Below are 7,938 nucleotides of genomic sequence, written 5' to 3' on the forward strand. Positions count from 1 at the left end.
TCTGGAAACTTTATCCCCATAAAGGACTTCACCACAGTTTTTTTACGCCGCGAGTTGTTGCGCATAGTTATTTAAAAATATAAAGTTTGATGCCAACCGAGGTTTCTCAGTGAATATATAATTCATGTGAATTATAATTTGAAAGCATCTACACAGAGAAATTTCCGTTTTCAAATTTGTATGGAACGTTTTACTTTTAAAAACGTTTTGACCCAGGTTTTGCACCTACAATATTTATTTAAATTTTGAAAACGATAATTTTTAATTCAAATTTCAAAATCCGTTTTTTTGTTTTTGATACGAACATTTTCAAATCGTTTTTAAAAACGATTGTTTGATAATTGAATATGCGCATGTTGAAATTAAATCCTAAAATGTTTTTTCTTCATTTTAAAAATGTGCGTTTTCAAATATGATATTCCGATTTTATTTTTATTAAATCACAACAAGTCGTTTGGTACACACATTGTCAAAAATATAGTGATATATATACATATACTTATAAATAAGTTACAACATTTAATAAATGAAATACAGATGTTTTACATATCACTATATACATATGTACATTCAGATGTTCATGCCTTACTTCCAAGCTGGGCCTGCTAACTTTGCTTCATGCTGGTCAAATCCTGTAATTTAAATTAAGAAAGTTTTAAATTATTATTTAATAACCCATAAGAATTTGTTTTTGTAAGTTACTCTTACCAAAGCTTTCTGCGGTCAAAGAAGTCCAATGTCCCCTATATGCAGTTAGGGGTTAGAATGGCAGTATTGTTCTATATACTTCATCGACTTTTCTGAAGATTGAAGTAACTTATTTATCTGAACACAATTTTTCCGACAAATGATGCAAACATATGAAAGTTTTTCATTGTAGCTAGGTAGCTTTTTAAATTCTAATGGAAAACATTTTAGTTTTAAATACTTTTCATACCTAATTGACTGAAAATAAATTAACGTTTTTGTTTTAGAAATGTCTAGTTTTATTTTCCTTGTTGAAAATTGTGTCGCACTACAACTTGTTGGGACAATATTCTAAAATGTTTAATTTTAGTTTTTAAAATACGCATTTTTGTTGCTATTTCTTTAATGACGTTTGTTCTCCTCAGTAAAAAAAGAGAATATTTTATAAAGATCGTTTTTGTTTTGCGAATGTTTCGTTTTAAAGTCGTAAGTACAAATACTGTATTTTTTATTTTGTATGAAGTGAAATTATATCAAAAAAAGTTATTTTACAATTCCTTTTAAAAACTTGCGTTTTACCTGTATCATCTTCTCTGTGTATTTAGCCAAGGAAAAAGCAAAGCAGTGTACTTAAACCAGCACTTCCAGCAGATATTGATCTGGGTTTTCGGACGACTGTTCCTGTTTCATCGTTTCTTTTTAGGAAATTCTTACCACCATATAGATATTTATTATTTACACTAGTAGCTATTTATGTATTTTTTATGCTTAATATATGCAAATAAAAGAAGAAAGTAAACACAACAACCATCGAGTAAATTTTTATTTATGTCAAACTGAAACTTTTTTTCCAATAATAACCGGTTAGCTGATTCAAGTCTACAGTAAGTTCACAATATTAATTAAAAACTTGTATCAACCAAAGCATGGTTTATATTTGCTCAGAAATGATTTTATTCAACTAACAATATTGTCCCCTCAAGGTAGTCGTTTTGTAATTATTAACAAATATACATTTGTCCCAACTAGAAGTCTCAATCAAATTGCAGACTTTCATGAACTAGATATTTATTTCGCCATATCCAACTATGGCACTTGGTCACTATAACCAAATCTTGGCAATTATAACTAAACCTTTTTCTGAGTGTAGCTGATTCACGGCTACAGCAAGTTCACAAAATTAATTGAAAACTTGTATCAACCAAAGCATTGTTTATATTTGCTCAACAATGATTTTATTCAACTAACAATATTGTTCACTCAAGGTAGTCGTTTTGTAATTATTAACAAATATACATTTGTCCCAACTAGAAGTCTCAAGTAAATTGCAGAGTTTCGTGAACTAGATATTTATTTCGCCATATCCAACTATGCCATTTGGTCACTATAACCAAATCTTGGTAATTATAACTAAACCTTTTTCTGAGTGTGATCCGAATCACCTCAGCAATTAACTGCAGGTGATCCGGATTAAGCCCGAGTTAATCTGGATCAACGCTGCCATCTGTGTAAAATTTAAGCTTTTATTTAACTATCAATCCTTTTCGGCCCATGTGGAGGAACATGTCGCTACCTTAATAGTAGAATGGCCCTATAAAAAATGTTTGTGTCTTTACAGAGTAGTTAAAAAACTTTATAAAGACTAGAGCTCTAAGCTGGAAATTTATTCAAAATTCTCGGTTTTAATCAGGGCAGCCAATATAATAAAGACACCGTTCTTGTTCCAAGGTGAATTTCGAAAGAAAATGAGTTAGGGCCTTTCAATATTAAGCTAACGTTAGGTATACATATACTCGTATATGTGTGGTCGTGGCTCTTCCATAGTTAGCATACATTCCTCCCACAAAATGCCGGCCTCTTAAATAACTCACACCACCGCGTACTGAATGCAGCCTTTCTTTGCTTTTATTCACTTCTTTTCGCTTTTATCCACTCGCCTTTGATGCATTGCCACGAGATTTAATTTTCTTGGACACTTTGAACCACGGCTGCCGCTTTGCTCTTCCTACACTCCATCTCCATATTTATCACGTTTTTCCTCATTGAATCTCTGATGAAATGACCGAAGTGCATTTCGCTCGTTTGTAGTTGTTGTATTTTTTTCTTGTTTGTTTTTGGGGAAGTCAATGTCGCACGGAATTGAGTTGTGTGTGTCGCAAGCACATACTTACAAACGTAAATGTGTGCGATGCGCTTGTATTCCCAATGGCTTTAAATCAAAGCATACATCCAGGCTGCTGCTACTATGCTCTTTCCCCCTCGCCTCGCATGGCCCCTGTTGCATTCAACCCGCTTGCTCTTCTTCGGCGTTTGGTAATTCAATAGCCTCTGCTTGATGACTGACAAACTCGTCGTACAAGCATCTCATTGACTGACCTTTTTGACAGACATCAGTCGCACTTCCAATTTTTCGACATGCAACGGCCGTGACAGCAAACAACAACACAAAAAAATTCGCAGGCATATCATTCTTATTCTGATATCTGTTACTTTGCATGCAACGCATTCACGGTTGCATATGGCAATGTTTTGCGTATATTTTACTCGATGTTCCCTTTCGCTGTTGTTGTTGGTGCTGTTGGATGTTGTTGCTTTTATTATTGAATTGTCAGAAAAGGTTTTTTTTTGCCTTTAGCTTCCCTCCGAGGAAAAAATATTTCCAAAATTGCACTGCACATTCAGCTTCCAGCCTCAAGGTGTCCTTTTTCAATTTACTGTCACCCATGCTCTCACCATGGTCACTACCCGCTTGCTATCGCCGACCCTCCTGTCACTTGATCTGTAACTGCTTGCTTCTGTCTTTCATATAAAAACTATCAATTTGCGCAATTATTTTTTACAGGAACAAAAGCCTCTACGTTCAGAATGACAATGAAGGTACTTAAAGTTTAATCGTACAAATGGCGCCCTTGGATCTCTAGCAGCCGTTATAAATAACGCGAATAGGGTGATTCCTGAGTTTTGAACCTCCAAATATGTCCTAAATATTTAAAGGTATATCTTATAATGGGTTTGCCTATCCTTTCATTCATGTGTATCTGTTGTGTCGTCCTCCTATAGGCAATCTTTTCAGCCGAATATGCCAGACCGGATTTTAACGAAATTTGCCAGTGTCTGAGAAAAGAGTTTTGACATGCGTGCCCACCAAATTGGAAAGTCTAAGAATGGTTATGCTATTTTTATTTCGGCTATAGTCGAATACTGTGGTCTGGTTTTATTTTATATCAGATTCTTCGGTCTAATCTTGGGATATATGACAACAAGTGGAACTGTTTATACTGATGTTTATCTATTAGGTAATTTAGGTCTATATACATATATTTACACATACATAGCCTCATAGGGAGTGTCGTGTCAGATGGAAGAACTCAACCACCGACGTAAAACCGTAGACCATTTCAGCTGACACGACCTATCTCGTGTTAACGAAAACTCACGCTAGGCAATGACCATGCTATCCAGTCGCGCAATTTTGTCTAATTTACGACTTACGCAATGAGGTTGACATCCTTTTTGAGAATCGATTTCACAATATTTAGGTGAAATCCTAGACCCTTTTATGAGGCTAGTCACTCTGAAGAGGTGCACTTCAGCGTACTAGTGATCGACAGATATCAAAAGTCAAAGGCGCGAAGAGTTCCACAATCATCTCTAAAGTGGTGTGCTACTGGATAATTTTAATATATCGCTTAACTCCATCAATTAAAGCTCGTTTCTTTGATTTCATGGGCCGATGTATGCTTTGCTGCGTGGAAGCTAGTATTTTGTTTTGCTATGAGAACTACCTGTCTACACCTGGAATTAAGGAGGTAAAGCTGAACTAGACATATGAGTTAATGGTACCACAATTGCTATTCTAAATAACCCGAAAATTTTACCGGTTGGCGTTGTAAGCAGCACGCATATCTAGTAGACCTCCGTTCGAAATTAAAACGCCGTCGACGAAGGTACAGTTCTCAGCATTTTAGTCAGAATAACCAACGTGATCGATTTTATTGGACCTACGAATTGCATAGGTCTAGCGGAAGCTCTTCTCTGTGCGACATTTAAGAAACCGTGCCGCCTCTTTTACTACACATTAGTGAAGGGATAGCCATTTCTTTTGGGACATATGTACCTCTGGAGTTGATCCCTGCTAAGATCTACTTCCGCCAACGATTTATCGAAGAGTAACTCACAATGTTCAATAGAAGTGCAAGGACAGATTTGAACTGAAAACTAACTACCTACTCAAATATATAAAAAAAAACATCTACGTACTAAATATGAGTATCTCAGTGGGAGTTCATCCAGTAAGTTGTCAACCGCCGATTTCATTTCGGTCCCGTGTTCAGCTTCACCTTGCTGTTTCATTGTTGTTGTTTTCTGATTGTCTCATGCGTTTTGGTGTGATTGTTCAGAACTTGCATGCGCTTCTGTTGTAGTTATTTATTTTATTTCGGCATTTTTCGTATTTGCCCCCATCAGTTTTGTTCTTCATTTTCAATTCATTTTCACTTCACTTTGGCCGCTTTTAATTGACACTGACTTTATGACAGTTTGCATGTTGCTACCATGATACAAAAAAGAAGGTAGTTTCAATAAACAACTTTTTGATTAAAAAGCAGATTTTTGACAATTGCTCAATTGTGAAAAATTCGAAGCGGCATAACCCAATTGTAAGTTTTTTGGTGTGGGATATTTTATATCATAAATTTGGGATTATAAAGAAAATAGTTGTATTAATATATACCTTTTAAAAATAATCAATATCTTATCTTGAAAACGTTTAAATTTTACATTAAATTCGATAACAACTTGCCACATCATTATTTTAATATTAATACAATTTTAGTGAACATATTTTAAAATTATGTTAGTGTCCTCATGTCATCTCATTATTTCACAATGTAGTTTTCTATATCGGATACGTGATTCTGATGTAATTCTGAAATTATACATTTACACAAATTACTGAAATTACACATTTCGATGTGTTATTTAATACATATTGTCTTTGTCCATTTAACAGCAATGGAATTTACTTTGGAACCCATGGGCCGTAAAATTTTTCTAGCAACACATATTGTTTTCACATGAAATTTTGACACACCCAAAATTGAAGGATAAAATAAATAGATAAAAACAAATTTTCAATAAAACTGATTTGTGTAGTCCAGGGGTGTCTTTAGTAAATGTTTTGGAGGCTGTTTTAATATATCCTATCTTATTATATATTTCTTAGCTTTTCTACATTCTGAGAAGTTGAGAGAATGAAGTCTAATATTCTTTTTTGGTCAACTACGATGTTTGATTTCATTTTTTGCAATGATTAGTTCATTTCGCTTGAGGAGTCACAATGCCCATACCGGCTTTTTTTTTGAAATTTCGGAGACAAGTTTTCCAATAATGGTTATAGGCTAAAACAATTTGTGGTAGAGTCCTGGAACTTTGTATGGATATATGTATATGAAGTCAATCTCAAGCTCATGGAAAAATATGAGTTTATTGGAAAATGCGGCGTGCCACCGTAGAACTAGGAATAGAGGTAAATGAAATCAATCCCAAACCTATGAAAAATGGGGGTACAGTAGACGCTCACAAATTAGAACTCTTAGTAATTAGAATTTCCAGAAATTAGAATCAACTTTTTGAATACATTACACGCTCTGAAATTAGAATCGAAAATTCTAATTTCAGAGCGTATTTTGTTTTTTTGTTGCAAAATAGATATAAAAAGGGGAATCCCCAATTTATTCATGTTACGCTCGGTAGTCGTTGGATTTTCGTCGCTATCTGTACAGTTTTTGTTAGTTTTTGTTTGAAATTCGATTCGCGTGCACGTGTTTCGGCATTGTTTGCTTAAAAGTAAAAGTCGTTCGTTGAAATGCCAAATAAACGTAAGAAAAATACTTTGTCTTTGGAAACCAAAGTGCAGATCTTGGAAAAGCTTGACCAAGGTATTCAAGGGAAGCGGTTAGCCCTAGAATTTGATGTGGCGCCATCTGCAATCACCTATATCAAATCTATGAAATCATCAATTTTAAGCGCTGTTTCTAATACCTATCATAAGGCTAACAAAAAATCATTGCATATCGCTGAATATCCAAAAATGGAAGCAAGTCTTTATAAGTGGTTTTTAAATCAACGCGAAAAAAGTGTACATTAACTGGGCCAATACTAAAGGAGAAAGCCAAACAAATATTCAAAGTGGAATATCCCGATAAAGATGAAAGTACATTTAGCGCAAGTGATGGATGGTTTAGCAAATTTAAAAAACGACACGGAATACGTTTTTTAAAAATTTGTGGCGAGATTCTCTCTAGTGATGTTGCTTCAGTCACCCCGTTTATTCACAGATTTCGTGCAAAAGTCGATGAGATGGGGCTAATGGAGTCACAAATATATAATGTAGATGAAACCGGATTATTTTACCGTTGTTTACCTGACAAAACATACGTCTCTCTTTTCGAGAAAACCGCCCCCGGGTATAAAATCCAGAAGGAACGAATTTCAGTGTTACTTGGTGTAAATGCTGATGGATCACATAAATTAATGCCATTAGTAATTGGAAAAGCAAAAAAACCAAGAAGTTTCCAAGGATTCAATAATCCACTCCATTACAACTTTTCAATAAATGCTTGGATGACATCTCGGATTTTTCATGATTGGTTTCACAAGATATTTATTCATGAGGTAAGAAAAAACTTTGTTTTTAGGTTCAGTAATTCCAAAATATTTTCAATTCACAGGTGATTCGTTTCTCTCAGAAAAATAATTTGCCTCCGAAGGCAATTTTGCTAATTGACAACTGCTCTGCTCATGCACCAATTGAGAAACTTCAAAGCGACGATGGAAATATAATTGCATTTTTCTTTCCACCAAATGTAACAGCAACTTTACAACCAATGGATCAGAATCCTATTAAGTTAACCAAGCTAAACTACAGAAGTATGCTTCTTTCTCAATTAATTGCTGAAGGAGGTGACCTCAAGGTTCGCTTGAAATCCTTTTCAATTCGAAATGCAATCATGCTATTAAAGCAAGCTTGGTATGATGTTCCAGAAAGAGTAATAAAAAAGTCCTGGTCAAAGTTGAACAACTGGGACTCTGATCAGTATGAAAGTGATGACGATGATGTGCCACTAGCACAGCTACTGCAAAAAGATCAAGACTGCAATGGAGCTCTTCAGGCAGCTCAAGCACTTTTAACAGAAATAGAGCCAACTAATAACATTAGCATACCAGAAATTGAAATATGGAACAATGATG

At 34.7% G+C, this 7,938-nt stretch overlaps 1 long non-coding RNA gene across 1 annotated transcript; it reads right to left on the minus strand.

Annotated features, from left to right (window-relative positions):
• Positions 1–408: 408 nt before the first annotated feature.
• LOC118753715 lies at positions 409–1,289 on the minus strand. The gene is made up of 3 exons (XR_004994837.1): positions 1,267–1,289; positions 709–899; positions 409–632 (listed from the first exon to the last, which is right to left on the minus strand). It is a non-coding gene; the product is annotated as an uncharacterized LOC118753715 (long non-coding RNA).
• Positions 1,290–7,938: the final 6,649 nt, after the last annotated feature.

Source organism: Rhagoletis pomonella, unplaced genomic scaffold (genome assembly GCF_013731165.1).
Source record: "Rhagoletis pomonella isolate Grant_MI unplaced genomic scaffold, Rhpom_1.0 Rhpom_scaffold_02778, whole genome shotgun sequence".
Classification (NCBI taxonomy): Eukaryota; Metazoa; Arthropoda; class Insecta; order Diptera; family Tephritidae; genus Rhagoletis; species Rhagoletis pomonella.